This window comes from Microtus pennsylvanicus, chromosome 11 (assembly GCF_037038515.1).
Source record: "Microtus pennsylvanicus isolate mMicPen1 chromosome 11, mMicPen1.hap1, whole genome shotgun sequence".
NCBI lineage: Eukaryota > Metazoa > Chordata > Mammalia > Rodentia > Cricetidae > Microtus > Microtus pennsylvanicus.
The window spans coordinates 24911193-24927192 of NC_134589.1; the positions used below are offsets into that span (position 1 = coordinate 24911193).

Below are 16000 nucleotides of genomic sequence, written 5' to 3' on the forward strand. Positions count from 1 at the left end.
AGTTAGGGCTCCAGCCTGCTGAGTCAGTCCTGGAAAGGGTCTGTATGGGAGCCTAGTGGAATGCTAAGGAGTGTGGCTGACCTGTATACTGGACACAGAAGAGGGACACCCTGCCCTACAGTGCAGTGCCCCTGAACGAGAAATCTCCAGGCCAAGACACGAGCTGGCTCCTCGGGGAGCTCTAACACGCAGTTCTCATCTCTCCTGACGCTAGACCACAGAAACACAGGAAGTTTCCACGGCCCAGAGTGATCCCTTCTGCCTGCGCTGCAGAACTCTCTTCTCAAGGCTGCCTTTCTGTCCCATCTATTCTTCCTCTTTCCGCTGCTGCTGGAGACCGAGCTTTGCCTTTGTGCTTGCCCTAGATTCCTCGTTCTGAAGGCATGTTTAGGGAGAGATATTATTCATCCCCGCACCGCCGGGAAAGAAGCCCATGCATCCTACTGCTGCTGGAGAGAGTGAGGTCTAGAATTAATCCCTCTCCTTGCTCCACTTTCTCTCAGCTGGCTAAATCAAGCGATCTTCCTAAAAGGGAATTTCAGGCTATCTGTGACTCCCTACCTCCACCGCACCGCACACACGCTGTGTTTAGGGAGAGAGGCCAAAGCCCTTTGGATCAGAGTAATCTGTTTCTAACCCACTTCCACTCTCAGGGATTACTTTTAGGGGGAGGGGAGGGGAAGGGAGAGGGAAAGAGAACTAAATCTCTGTGCCTTAGTGTGAGGAGGAAACTTCAGATGCGCCCTTGAGGGCTGGAGGCGTGGAGAGTCTACCTGGGAGCTCCCTCCCTTCCCCAGGGTCCACAGGCTGGAAAGGCAGAGCCTGAAGTAAGGTTTCGCATTAACAGGCACTGAATGAAAAAGTGAAAATTTCATGGCCTGTGGGCAGATGAAGGTAAACGCTGTCCCTGCTTGTATCTCCAAGTTTCCCGTCTTTATAAGCTCAAGTTATGGGTAGAGTCAACCCATCAACCAGTAAGTGTGGTGCGGTGAGAAAGCGCTCTAGGGACAAAGAAACACGCGCCCCTCCCCCCCTTGCTGGCTTTCTCGTTTACCCTGTGGCTTTACACGAGTCACTTTGCATCTCTGATCACTAGTTTGTCCTCAGTAAAAGGGGGAGGGGAAAAGTCTCTCTCCTGAATCCCAAAACCCCGGTTTCCCAAGTGATGTGGATCTCCTTCCTCTTTATAACACACAAAGGCCAGATCCCCGGAGCGGTTACCAGCATGACTCTTTTGCGGACCTTGTGTGATATCTCTGGTGCTTACCACACATTTTCTCTAACCTGTACTTCATCCTCCACACCCATAGAGCTCCAACATCCAGATATACTTTTCCCGAACACAGCATTCTTTTGAGATGCTCTTGGCGAGCTTCATGTGTGCTAATGCGGGAAACTTCCACTAGAGGGCACCAGGGCTGCATTGGGATTTCAGATCGCAAGCCCTGTGCAATTACCTCATTTGCTCTTTACTGAGCTTAAAAAATAGTCTTAAAAAGTCTCCACTATTTTGACATCATTTTAAGTTGATTTGATCTCAGCTCAAACGCGGCTTAGTATGGCGGAATCCATGGGGGTTCCGGCAACTGATACAGACCTTGTGGTAGGATTTCCAAATTCGATGAGCAAATTGCTTAAACCTGCTGTGGCCCCATACCCTTGGGTGAAATAGGAATTGCAAAACTGACCTCACTGAGTGGTAGCATAGGGATCGTGTGACTGGTATAGCGCAGATGACTGGGGTTATTTAAGAGCTAGAGGAGAATTTTTACCTACTGCAGATGGGGAACGGTGGTGTTATAATATATAGGTCTGCAGGAGTGCAGAGCCCCTCTTGCCATTTTGTCCTCCAGTCTTACGGTTTTGAGGCCGATGCTGCTGGTGGCTCGGCTCATTCCTTGGTGACTCTCATCACACCGCAGCCTAAGAGTGCTGCTCCTCCGTCCTTTATCTTTGTTTTTAGGGAGGTAAGTTCCAGCTCACGCCTCCATGAAAACCCTCTCTTATTCTTTTACTCTGCCTTGTGTTTCCCGAATGCCCCATTCCCACCGGGCTCTGCCCTTTCCTCTCCCTCTCAGGGCTTCTCCGTTCACTTCGGGAGACTCCTAGACCAGGGAAGGTTTGCGAAGGGGGGACAGGAACAGCGTGCTCAGGGCTTGCGTGTCAGTAGACACGTTACAGCTGCAGGGCAACTCGGGGTGAAGCCACAAGGCAGAGGCCGCAGGGCAGGCAGCTGACAGGCCCGCCCCTTGGCTTCTGCCATCACTGTCTCACCCCAGAGTTTTCCTGGCCCAAGCGGGAGAAGTTGGTACCAAGCCCTGGAGCCCTGACTCATTCTGCGTCCTAGCTGGGTGCTTCTCAGTCACGTCTCTCAGACTATCTCTCCAGGGTTCCTCTGCGCTAGCCACGTGGCTGTGTCATCTCAAACAGGAAATGCCGAAGAAGAGGAAACAGATCACCTACTCACTTCATTCCTATCTGGGGACCCTAACAGCAAACATGAAGTTTATGGCACTGGTGGTTATAAACTGAACAACCCCATCCTCTATTGCTACTTGAAGGGAATAGATATTTTGCAGATTTCTTTTAAATAATTGAAACAATCGTCCCTAAAGTTATCAAGAAAAAAAGAAGAAACTGTTCAGGAGAAGGGGGAGGGGAACATGGGACCAGGAAGTGACACAGTGACTCAGGGCCTTATCTAGGGACATAATTCAGGTCTCCCAACCCAACCCTAAATTCCATTCTTCTCCTCCACTGAGTTACTCAGGGACCACATTGATATCCTGGGCTTTCTGAACGTCGTAAAATTGTTCTTTTTTTTTTTTTTTGGTTTTTCGAGACAGGGTTTCTCTGTGGTTTTGGAGCCTGTCCTGGAACTAGCTCTTGTAGTTCAGGTTGGCCTTGAACTCACAGAGATCCGCCTGCCTCTGCCTCCCAAGTGTTGGGATTAAAGGCGTGTGCCACCACCGACCTGCTAATATTGTTCTTATGTTGCTAAATTAAGTCCTGTGGATTCGACAGAAAATCAGTTGTGTTATGCTTCCTGAGGTAGTTTGTCCTTTGGCTGTTTGTCCCGTGCAATGTGTGAGACAGACGTCTGCCGAGCTGACACCTAGACAGGTGATCCATACACTTGGAGTCATCGAAGATGCAAAGAAGACTGGTGTGCACTCCTCCATCCTGAGGTGACATCTTAAAGATTGGAGATTGCATTCTTGCGCGTCCCTGTACCAGGAATGCTAGAATTTTCTTTTTTTTCATTTTTTTAAATTCTTTTGTTTTGGACAGGGTTTTCTGTGAGGCCCTGGCTGTTCTGGAACTCACTCTGTAGACCAGATTGGCCTCTGCCTCCCAAGTGCCAGGATTAAAGACATTCACCACCACACCAGGCTTGAGAATTATTTTCTTACCTTTCCTTTATTTCAAGGTTCCAGTCACCTCTAAAGTGGGGCCATGCTTCCTAAAGCCATTAAGTGGCTTCCAGGAAAGTCGATTTTAGCACTCTCCTTTGGCAGAGGGCGTGGAGTCATTGCAAACAAGCCAGGACATCTTTCTGCCAGCGCTCCCATGGAAGAAAGAGAGTTCCAGAGTTTTCCAGAAGGGCCACCTAATGGGGAGGAACAGTGAGAGATCCTCAGAGAGAAAAAAGTCAGGGGCTGGACCAAGCTTCATGGTCCCAAAAGATCAAATTCTGGAGACATGGCCCAACACCACTGCCCCTCTCTCGGCCTCCTGACCCTCTTATGGAATTTCTTTTGTTCCACATTCCTTAATGCAATCGTTCATTTTATTGCTCAGACAGGGTGTCTCTGTATCCCAGACTGGTCTTGCACTTGTGAAGGGAATGCCTTAGCATCTCCAGCGCTAGAATTACAGGTGTTCACTTCCGTGCTTGGCTAGAATGAATTTCACCACAGCCAGCACTGTTATACAGGGAAACACTGTCTCAAATAAATAAATAAATAAAATAAAAAATAAAAAAAAGAGAAAGAAAGTAAAGGAAAATATATCAGGGTGTGTCGTAAAATGAAAGGCCATTGGTAAATTAATGTTGACTTAGAAATTCATTTATAATAACATTTATTTTTAAGACAAAGCCTTGCTGTAAGGCCCAGGCTGGCCTAGAATTTGCTATATAGCCCAGGCTGACAGTAAAAAGACATACACACACACACACTGCCAAACGTTGGTAAGGACTAAGACAAAAGTGATCACAAGGTACAAGGAGATACAAGTAGAGCGTGGCGGTCCTTTGGAGACATGCAGGCAAGGCCACATTTGAGCCTAAAAAGACGACATTCCATGGGGACAGACATGCTCAAAGGCACAGTGGTTTAAAATGACCTAGGATCAATTGGACGTGGTGGAACGTGCCTGTAAACACAGCACTTGGAAGGCTGAAACAGGAGACTTGCTACAAATTCATGGTCAACCTTGTCTACAAAGCAAGTACCATGTTAGACAGGGCTGTGAAGAAGGATCCTGTGTCAAAAATAAAATGAAGACAACAAAACCACCTCTGAGATGCAGAGTGTTCTGTTGGAATGGAACATTGCTTCAGGACTGCGGTAGCCAGCTGCCTAGGTTTCAGATACAGGCTGGAGCTTGGAGAGTCTCCCACCAAGTCCAGAAATTCTTACAGCTATAGCAGCCTGTCACCCACATCTGCCTGGACCCCCTCAATGTCAGGAAACCTAGGTCTTTGTATGCGGCCCATTCTGTTTCTGAGTATCTGGTCTTGAGAGAGCCCTTTCTGTTCTGATGTGATATTTCCTTCCTTCTGACACATGGCGATCCTCACTGCCCTCTGCAGCATCACAGGGTGAATCTATGCCCTGTTTCTATTAGGTCAAACCAAGTGAAATAGCTATTACTGTAGGTCAGTCTTATACGGGCAATTTCAAATCGTCAGCATTCAACAGACAGTTTGGTATTTGAGAGCAGGTATTATGGATCGCCTTAGTTTTCCTTCCTGTATCCTCCTCCCTCTCCAGTGCTGCTGGGATCACAGGCGTGTGCCATGAGGACCAGCTTTTAAAATATTTTATTTTTTGCGACTCAGTCTCACATGGATCAGGCTCACCTTGAACTGCTGATACTCTCACCCCCACATCCCCAGTGCTGGGGTTACACATACCTCACTCACCTCACAAGTCATCAGAGCGCCTTCACTGTGATCTCTCACTAAACACATCCTACCTTTTCCCTGTCTTTCTTAACTGACAAGGCCAGAGCTGGTCATTGCAACACACGGTGAGATTGTGACGTTCTCCTGAAACCGAGACTGGATTGAGTTTGTTGGCACCTGAACCTTTTCACCTAAAATTTTGTCAAGGAAGTTCAGCTCCTTCCTGTGCAACTGATTTTTTTTTTAAAAAACCATAACTGAGCCAGGCGGTGGGGGCGCACGCCTTTAATCCCAGTGCTCAGGTGGCAGAGGCAGGCGGATCTCTGTGAGTTCAAGTCCAGCCTGGTCTACAAGACCTAGTTCCAGGAAAGGTTCCAAAGCCACAGAGAAACCCTGTCTCGAAACACCCCCCCCCCAAAAAAAAAACCCAACAACAACAAAAAACATAACTGTTAATCTTGACTTTATCCCTGTTAAATTTCATCTTGTTGATTTTGGCACTTTGTTCTAATCTGTCAAGATAATCTGGCTGCATTGTATCAAAACATCACGCTGGTCGATGGTGGCGCTTGCCTTTAATCCCAGTACTGGAGAGTCAGAGGTGGGCACACCTCTGTGAGTTCAAGGCCAGCCTGGTCTACAAACTAGTTCCAGAACAGCCAGGGCTACACAGAGAGACTCTGTTGAGAGAAAGAGAGAGAGAACAAATCATCTCATAGTTTGACATGGGAGCCTTCAGATCAGAGACCTAACAACTCAAGATGAACTATTTCCATATTCTATGAAATTTGAACTGCGGTGCGGGAAAGATGATTTAACACAAAGGGTGTGGCCAAAGAGGAATAGATTAGGGGGAAAATCCAGCAGGGCCTGTCTGTTGAGATTCCTGGCCAGTGTGTGCAGTGTTCTCCCTTCCAGAGTGGGTGGGGTAATAGGTTACAATCACAACTTAAGTGTAAATTTTTTCACTCAGGCTGAGAGGTGGAGGGAGCTGCAGTAACATTGTCAGGTTATGTGGCTGGATTTGGGGGAAAGGGCTGCTCTTCCTCTTGTCACATTTGTGATCTGCCTCAGGGAAGAAGAATCCTGGTGTCTGTGGCTTGCCTTGGAGACAGTGAGAGGGTCAAAAGATAGTGGGGCAGAAGTCAGGAAGAAACAGCTTCGGAGATCTTTATTGGGGGTATTGTTTGCTGAGTCATCCATGGCTTTCAAGCTCAATTTCTTGTCTGCATATTCCTGGACCTTTCCTCCTTATAAATACCATGCTAATACCACCAGTCCGGGGCTGACCCATTAAAGCAAGCTGATCCTACTAAAGCAATCATTGAGGACCTCCTTGTTGAAAAGAAGTCAGCTTTCTTTTTCTTTTTTTGACTTTTTTTTCTTTCTTTCTTTTTTTTTTTTTTTGATTTTTTTCGAGACAGGGTTTCTCTGTGGCTTTGGAGCCTGTCCTGGAACTAGCTCTGTAGACCAGGCTGGTCTCGAACTCACAGAGATCTGCCTGCCTCTGCCTCCCAAGTGCTGGGATTAAAGGTGTGCGCCACCACCACCCGGCCTCTTTTTTTTGACTTTTCAAGACAGGGTTTCTTCCGGTAGCTCTAGCTGTCCCACAACTCACTCCATTGACTAGGCTGGCCTTGAACTCACAGAGATCCCTCTGTACCTGCCTCCAGAGTGCTGGGATTAAAGGTGTGTGCCACCACAGTCCAGCTGAGAAGTTCCTCTATGCAGACCCTCCAGCAATTCTGAGGGAGGCTTTGTGATCATCAGCGCTCATTTCTCCGCCAATCCCTGAAAACTGATGTCTGGATTATTCCAGATGTTTGTATTCCAGCTTTCAGCTTTGATGAAGTTCTCCCCTTTGGCTCTTTCAAAAAAGCTCTTTTTTTTTTCGGTTTTTCGAGACAGGGTTTCTCTGTGGTTTTGGAGCCTGTCCTGGAACTAGCTCTTGTAGACCAGGCTGGTCTCGAACTCACAGAGATCCGCCTGCCTCTGCCTCCCGAGTGCTGGGATTAAAGGCGTGCGCCACCACCGCCCGGCCAAAAAAGCTCTTTTTTAAAAAAACATCAATTTGTTTATTTAGTGTGTGTGCACACACGTGCGTGCTTCTGCGGGTGGGTGTGCTATCCACACGTGTGTATGTGCAGTTCTCACGGTAAGTATGTGGAGGTCAGAGGACAGCTTGTGGAAGTTGGTTCTCAACTTTCACCTTGCTGAGGCAGGATCCCCGTTTCTGCAGCTGCATCCTCCAGGCTAGCTGGCCCTCAAGAGTCTGGATAATTCTGTGCGGGGCTCTTATCCCACAGTGTGAGTGCTGGGATAACAGATGTGAGCACCCTATGTTTGCATTGTGTGGGTTCCTGTGTGGAAGAGTTTTTACTATGCTGAGCTATCTCCTTAGCAGTAAAGAGCTTTTTTTGTTTGTTTGTTTGTTTGTTTTTGTTTTTGAAACTGGGTTTCTCTGAGTAGCAGTAGACCAGGCTGGCCTCAAATTCAGAGTAGAGATTATTCCTAACCCTAGCAGACATTCTGTTCTTGGGCTAGTTTTACTTAGGTCCCTACTAAATTCTAATTTAACTGCCCTAGTTCCTAGTGGTCCCTGTGCTATATTTCAGACTTTGTCTCAAGCTGGCCCACACAGCCTGTTCTGTTTCTGCTGAGTGACAGGACCTAGCATCCTAAAGTGCACAGGTTCTGGGCTGCTTCAGCCTGTGCCTGAGAACGTGTCAGGTGGGGTTGTAGGCAGAGGAGTGTAGTTTAGGCGAGCTCTTACCCTCTGCAGCAGGGAGGCCTCTGTCTTCTGCTCTCTGGAGGATCTTCCCGACAAGAAGCAGTTGGCCTGTCAGTCAGACTCCTGCAGTTTAGCGCACTGAAATTCGGGAGGTGCTTGCGGTCAGTTCAGGCAAGGCTATTCAGACATCTATTAAGACCCCACAACAGGCTAGACGTTGCTGTGGTGTTGGGTACAACATAATCAAGTCACATTTTTTTGAAATGAAACGGATTGCCTGGGTTGCTAGCTGCAGGAGTGTGCTAAGTGTCTAAAGAGCTAGAGACTTGAGGGTATTGTTGGAGGAGAGGCAGTCAGAGGAGAAAGGGAGAAGGAAAATAGGGTAAGATGTTTATCCCTGGGGTTTTTTGATTCTTAGGAACAGTTGACATTAAAGACCTCAGGAGCACGGGCAGAGGGAGGCACCTTCGGAAGTCTTCTACACAAAGGTGAGTCAAACACCTTGCCTGTTTATCTGGAATGGTGGGAAGAAGGGAAGGCAGGAGGGCAAAGAGCAGTCGGGCAATGTTCCAAGGCCTCTGAGTGTGTTTCTGCGTGTGGGAGTGGCTGTGTGAAATGCTAATTCCTGCGATTTCTTGGCAGCTTTTCTGGAAACTGTGATGACAGCTACTGGTGGGAAAAAATCACCAGCAACCACAGTCATTTCCCTGCTGCCAGGTAACTGGCGGGCACCTGCACCATTTCTTATGACAGGCTCCCGTCGACTCATTTCTTCTCTCTTGCTCATTTGATAGAGATAGGGCATGATTTTTCTTTTTCCTTTTGAGACAGGGTCTCATTATGCAGCCCAGGATGGCCTGGAACTTGTTATCTGTAGACCAGGTTAAACTCCCATTCCCAGAAATATTGCTCTCCTGCCTCTGCCTCCTGAGAGCTGGGGTTATAGGTGTGCACCATCATTCTCCGCTGAGTTCATTTTGTTTTGTTTTGTGTTGTGTTGTTTTTCGAGACAGGGTCTCTCTGTGTAACAGCTTTGGCTATCCTGGAACTCACTTCGTAGACCAGGCTGACCTTGAACTCCTGGAGAGTCACCCGCCTCTGTCTCCCACATTCCCAAGGGCTGGAACTAAAGGAGAAGCTCATTTTCAAAGAGCAGAGAATTGATAAGCCTCAGTCTGGATATAAACCAAAGAGCTTGTTGAAGAATAAAGAGCCCTGTACAGGAGACCAAGTCCACAGAGAAGACAAAGTGAGTTAGTTAGTTAATTTATTTATTTCATTACTTATTTACTTACTGTATTTTTCTGAGACGAGGTTTCTATGTGCTTTGGTTGTCCTGGAACTCACTCTATAGATCAGGCTGATCTTGAACTCACTGAGAACTGCCTATTTCTGTCTCTCCAGTGCTGGGATTAGACATACTTTCTTTCTTTTTTGTTTTTTTAAAGATTTATTTATTTATTATGTACACAGTGCTGCCTGTGTGTGTGTCTGCACTCCAGAAGAGGGCACCAGATCTCATTACAGATGGTTGTGAGCCACCATGTGGTTGCTGGGAATTGAACTCAGGACCTCTGGAAGAACAACTGGTACTATTAACCTCTGAACCATTTCTCCAGCCCTTAGACAAAGTTTCTTTTAAAAAAAAAAATTTAAATTTTTTTTAAACTTTTTTTTTTTTAATTCTTCAGCTGAGATAGCGAGAAAGATGGTTTATTATACACGAGTTACCCTTGGCAACAAGTGAGCTCAGAACTAGTCCAGAATGCCACAGGTCCAGGGCAAAGGGCTGGTAGAACTGTTTTGGTTGTAACAAAGGCAGTCAAGTCTCTTAGGTGGTCTCTGCGAACAGATGGTGAGGTTCCAGGCCCACTGAGACTTACCCCGACGGTAGCGCACACTCCCACAACTTGTACCAGCGTCCTGGCCTTTATCACCCCTTTCTTTGCTCCTTCGGCCTTTGTGTGTGGACAGGCTAGTTTACTGGGTCCTCTGCCTCACCTTTCTTCTCTTGTAATTCATCCAGCACATTTGCTTCTTCCTCCACTTTGCTCCCATGGCACAGGAGTTTCAAGGGAGATGGTGCTAAGGCCAGGAGCTGAACTTTTTATTTTATGTATACGAGGGTTTTGCTTGCATGTATGTCTTGGGAGGTCAAAAGAGGGTACTGGATCTCTTGGAACTAGAGTATCAAGTGGTTGTGAGCCACTTTGTGGGGCCTGGGAAGAGAGCATGGGTCCTTTGGAAGAGCAGCCAGTACTCTTAACTCTTGAGCCATCTCTCCATCCCCTAAAGTAGATAAAAAACATCACGGCTGGGCGGTGGTGGCGCACGCCTTTAATCCCAGCACTCGGGAGGCAGAGGCAGGTGGATCTCTGTGAGTTCGAGGCCAGCCTGGTCTACAGAGCTAGTTCCAGGACAGGCTCCAAAGCCACAGCGAAACCCTGTCTCGAAAAACCAAAAACCAAAAAAAAAAAAAAAAAAAAAAAACAACAACAACACAAAGCAACAACAACGAAGACCTTTCCTTTTTCTTTTTTGTTCTTGAGATGGGTTGCATGTAGCCTCGTCGGGCCTTGAATTCACTAGGTAGTGGAGGCTGGCACTGAACTCTTCATTCTCCTGCTTCCACCTCCCCAGTGCTGAAATCACAGTGTGACAGAGTTTCTATCGTTAGGTATGCTCCAACTAGCTTCAGACATTCCCAAGACATCATTAGGTCATTTATTTGTGTGGCAGGAATTTGTGTCCTCCAAGATATTATGGAAAAGAAAACAAAAGAAAAGAAAAGAAAAGAAGCTGAGCATGGTGATATACACCTATAATTCCTGCACTGGGGAGGCAGAGGCAGGCGGATCTCTGTGAGTTCGAGGCCAACCTGGTCTACATGAGCTAGTTCCAGGACAGGCTCCAAAACTACAGAGAAACCATATCAAAAAAAAAAAAAAAAAGAAAAGAAAAGAAAAGAAAAAGAACTAGGACAGGCCTCAAAAAATGTTTAAACTCCTAAGGAAGAAATACCTTCTAGAGCTTTCTTTTATTGTTTTCTCAAGCTATTCTGTTAAAGTAAACTGTCTGTGGCTGACCTGTCACTTTCTTTCTTTTTTTCTCTTTTGTCCTGTTTGCAGTATCATACATGATCACCAAACTGCTGCTGCGATGCTCACACCTGTTACTGCAAATTCCAACCCCAGGGAACGTGTTCCTCTGGGGATTTTCTTTAGGTCAAGGTCGGGCTGTCTGGTGCAAGGCTGCACCCACCTCTGGCAGGTTCAGACACACGGGAGCCTTTCCCCAGACCGTACCTGTCCCTTTCTTAAGTGGATGCTGGGCATTGCTAGGAAGCTTCTGGAATAGTTTCCGCCTCTTAACTGGGCCGCAGATGCTGACTGCTGACACACACAGAGAAGGGCCAAAATAAAACGCAGCTCTTCCACTACCTCTGGTTTTCAATACACGCATGGATGCATTTAGTTCTGTATTCAAAGCTAGATCACTGACCAGGCATTGTGGCCCATGCCAGTAAACCCAGCGTTCGGAGCTTGAGGCAGGTGGATACAAATTTTGAGGCCAGTCTGAGCTACGTACAGTCACCCTACCTCAAAAGAAGAGAAAAAAATCAAATGAGAGCATGCGGACACAGACCAGCTCTATTGACATGTGTGCTAGTGAAGAAATGTGAATTAAACAATGAAAGGAAGGAAGGAAAGGCTTGATTGATGTTCACACCTGTAATCACAGTACTCGGCAGGTGGAAGGAGGAGGATCAGGCACTAAAGGCCAGGCTAGGTTACGTAGTGAATTAGAATTTGAGGCCAGCTTGGGCTAAATGAAATCTTATCTCAAAGGAAGAAAAAACAAACAACAGAGGGTTGTTGGTGGTGGTGCTGGAGAGATGGCTTAGCAGTTAAGAGCACTTGCTACAGATATCCTGGATTTGGTTTCCAGTACCCACATGATGGCTCATAACCAGCTGTGACTTCAGTTCCAGGGGATCTAATGCCCTCCAAAGACACAGACATACATGTAGGCAAAACACCCAAATACATAAAATAAATTAATACACAACAGCAACAAAATTGGTCAGTCACGGTGGCATAAACCTTTAATATCAGCACTTTGGGTGCAGAGGCAGACTATGGGTTCTAGGCCAGCCTGGTCTACATAGTGAATTCTAGACAGGGCTTCAAAGTAAGACCCCTGTCTCAAAAAAGGAGAGAAGAAGGAAAGAAAGAAGAAAAGGATCCACATCTGGAAACAAATGAAAATACATAATAAAAGACTTGTGAATGTTACAATACATGGAATGCGCAGTAATGATACGCCTTGTGGTCAACATGTCACCTTTTAGGAATGCTGAGTTCACTGTGCCAAACCAATCTCAGTGCACAAAATGCTCACACAGCGTTTGTCCAGCTCGGAAAATAAGTTTGCGGTGCTTTGTCTCAGGTTGTTGATCTTTGACTTTCACTGAATGAGTCTCATATCCCAGAAAAATAATCACCAGTTCGGTACTTCAAAAGTAAACAAGATTCTGTGTTTTCAGGCTTTCTGGGTATCCATAGCTTCCATAGACATGAGTTTAAAATGAATGCAGTGAAGAATCTAGAGAAAGAAGGGGAAAAAAGAAACAGAAAATGTGACCATGGAAACAGGGTGGAGAGAATTGTTCATACAGAAGTGGCACATACGGGTCCTAAAAAAAAATACTGTAGTACATCCAAGGAAAGTCAGTAAGAAGGGCAGACAGGAGCTGGGCAGTGGTGGCGCACGCCTTTAATCCCAACACGTGGGATGCAGAGGCAGGAGGATCTCTGTGAGTTCAAGGCCAGCCTGGTGTACAAGAGCTAGTTCCAGGACTCCTGGACAGGAACCAAAAGTTAAGAAGAAACCCTGTCTCGAAAACTCAAAAAAAAAAAAAAAAAAAGAAAGAAAAAGAAGGGCAGACAGGAACTGGAGAGAAGGCTCATCAGCTAAGGGCACTGGCTACTCTTATAAGAGGAACGGAGTTAGTTACCAGCATCCACATGGTGGTTCACAACTTCTGTAACTCCATTTCCAGAGGATTCAACATCATCTTCTGGATTCCAACAGCTCCTGCGTGAATGTGATGTTGGGATACTCTTCTTTTTTTTTTTTTCGAGACAGGGTTTCTCTGTGGCTTTGGAGCCTGTCCTGAAATTAGCTCTTGTAGATCAGGCTGGCCTTGAACTCACAGAGATCCTCCTGCCTCTGCCTCCTAAGTGCTGGGATTAAAGGCGTGTGCCACCATTGCCCAGCCTGGGATAATCTTTTTGTACACTATATGCGTCTCTGTTCTACCTCACCTGCCTAAGGCACTGTCTTATTGGTTTAATAAGGAGCTGAATGGCCAATAGCTAGGCAGGAGATGATAGAAGGGACTTCTAGAGAGAGATAGGAACTTAGGAACAAATCTGAAGTTGGAATTCACCAGCCACACTCAAAGGAAGTCAGAAGCACTTTACTGAGGAGAGGTAATGAGCCACATGGCACGGTGTAGATTAATATAAAAGGGTTAACTTACTTTTTTTGAGCCAGGCTTCTCTGTAGCTTTGGAGCCTGTCCTGGAACTAGCTCTTATAGACCAGGCTGGCCTTGAACTCACAGAGATCCACCTCCCTCTGCCTACCAAGTGCTGGAATTAAAGTTGTGTGTCACCACCACCTGGCCTAGGGTTAACTTATGTTTTAAGAGCTAATTGGGAACTAAGTCCTAAACTAAGTCCAAGCTTTCATAATTAATAAGAAGTCTCCATGTCATTACTCAGGAGCTGGCAGTCCAAGGAAGTACCTGTTATAACATGGCACACATACAGTATACACATGAATTTATTCGTTTGTTTTGGTTTTTTCAAACCGGGTTTCTCTGTGTAACAGTCCTAGCTGTTCTGGAAATGGCTCTGTAGACCAGGCTGGCCTTGAACTCAGAGACCGGTCTGCCTCTGCCTCCGAAATGCTCTGATTAAAGGCTTGCAACACCACCAGTTAACATACAATTTTTTTTAAAAATATTTATTTATTATGTATACAATATTCTGTCTGTGTGTATGCCTGCGGGCCAGAAGAGGGCACCAGACCCCATTACAGATGGTTGTGAGCCACCATGTGGTTGCTGGGAATTGAACTCAGGACCTTTGGAAGAGCAGGCAATGCTCTTAACCTCTGAGCCATCTCTCCAGCCCTAACATACAATTTTTTTTTTTTTTTGGTTTTTTTCGAGACAGGGTTTCTCTGTGGTTTTGGAGCCTGTCCTGGAACTAGCTCTTGTAGACCAGGCTGGTCTCGAACTCACAAGATCCACCTGCCTCTGCCTCCCGAGTGCTGGGATTAAAGGCGTGCGCCACCACCGCCCGGCTACAATTTTTTAAGTAAATAAAAAATACTGGAAAAAAGGCATGTTTCTTGGTGGTCATCTTCTTGATTTCCAACAATGCCATCAAATCCTTTATTTGTCTCTAGACTCCAGAACCTCTCAGTGCCTTGATTTCGTCTGTGAAGTTGGTTGTTGGACTAGATAATCTCTAAAGTAATTATATGTGATTTCTTTTTTTTCTTTTTTTTGGTTTTTTTTAATATTTATTTATTAGGTATACAATATTCTGTGTGTGTGTATGACTGCAGGTCAGAAGAGGGCACCAGACCCCATTACAGATGGTTGTGAGCCACCATGTGGTTGCTGGGAATTGAACTCGGGACCTTTGGAAGAGCACGCAGTGCTCTTAACCTCTGAGCCATCTCTCCAGCCCTTTTTTTTTTGTTTTTCGAGACAGGGTTTCGCTGTGGTTTTGGAGCCTGTCCTGGAACTAGCTCTTGTAGACCAGGCTGGTCTCGAACTCACAGAGATCCGCCTGCCTCTGCCTCCCGAGTGCTGGGATTAAAGGCGTGCGCCACCACCGCCCGGCTAATTACATGTGATTTCCTGGTATGATGTGTGTGAGTGTATGATGTGTGTGCATCATTCTAGACCATCAACTTTTAAAAGTTCTTTTTCAGACATCTTACAACTGTCTGTACCTCCAGCTCCAGGAGAATCTGGAGCATTTGAGGGCACCGCACTCATGTGCACAACCCACATGCAGACACACACTTACATGTAACTAAAAATACTAAAAATCTTAAAAAAAAACCCAAAAGAGGCCAGGTAATGGTGGCATATTTCTTTATTCCTAGTACTTGAGAGGCAGAGGCAGGAGGACCACTGTGAGTTCGAGGCCAGCCTGGTCTACAAATTTAGTTCCAGGACAGCCAGGGCTACATAAAGTAACCCTGTCTTTTTTTTTTTTTTTTTTTTTTTTTGGTTTTTTCAGACAGGGTTTCTCTGTGGCTTTGGAGCCTGTCCTGGAACTAGCTCTGTAGACCAGGCTGGTCTCGAGTAACCCTGTCTTGAAAACAACAACAGCAAAACCAACAAACAAAAAATCCTGAAAGATTAAAAACAAAGACAATGAATTAACCATTAAAAAGGGGGGAAATATTAATATTCATATACCTGAGAAGGCATTTATATCCAGATATAAGGAATAGCTAAAAATCAACAACAAAAGAAAATGATCCATTGAATGGCAAGATTTGAACAAATACTTCACAAAGATGAACAATAAGTCCTGAACAGGCACTTCTGGTAATTGCTGCGATTCTCCTTTCAGAATGAAAAACCTTGTCCTCAGCTGTCAGGAAGGCTGCCCGCCAGCAAACAGCCCTCAACTGTCAGTCCACTTTAGTGGTTACCTCAGCTTGGCTAAGGTCACTCCCTTTCCTCCTGGTGGCCTCAGCTTGGCTAAGCTCACTCCCTTTCCTCCTGGTGGCCTGTATCCAAAGACTAATGAACGCGGGTGTATAAAGGCCCAGCCCTTTGCCTGAACCCGAATTCAGAAAATCTTGAAGGTTATCCAGGTCCATTGTTTTCTCGAGGACCAGCTGAGCCCTCTGAGGGGTGATAGCTCTCTTCTTCTCCTGTTTCAGACTTTTACACTATTCCTTTCCTTTCTTTCCTTTTAGACACGGTCTCACTCCATAGCCCAGGCTGGTCTGGAGCTCACAGAGGCCTGCTGCATTCCGCTGTGTGTGTGTGTGTCCGGAGCTGGGGTGGGGGCAGGACATGCCACACTTGAGTGTGAA

General features: G+C 46.2%; 1 non-coding gene across 1 annotated transcript; it reads right to left on the minus strand.

The window, feature by feature from the left end:
* Nucleotides 1–10978: 10978 nt before the first annotated feature.
* Nucleotides 10979–11165, minus strand: LOC142832059 (small Cajal body-specific RNA 16). Its single transcript, XR_012907150.1, has one exon.
* Between the last annotated feature and the right edge of the window lie 4835 nt (nucleotides 11166–16000).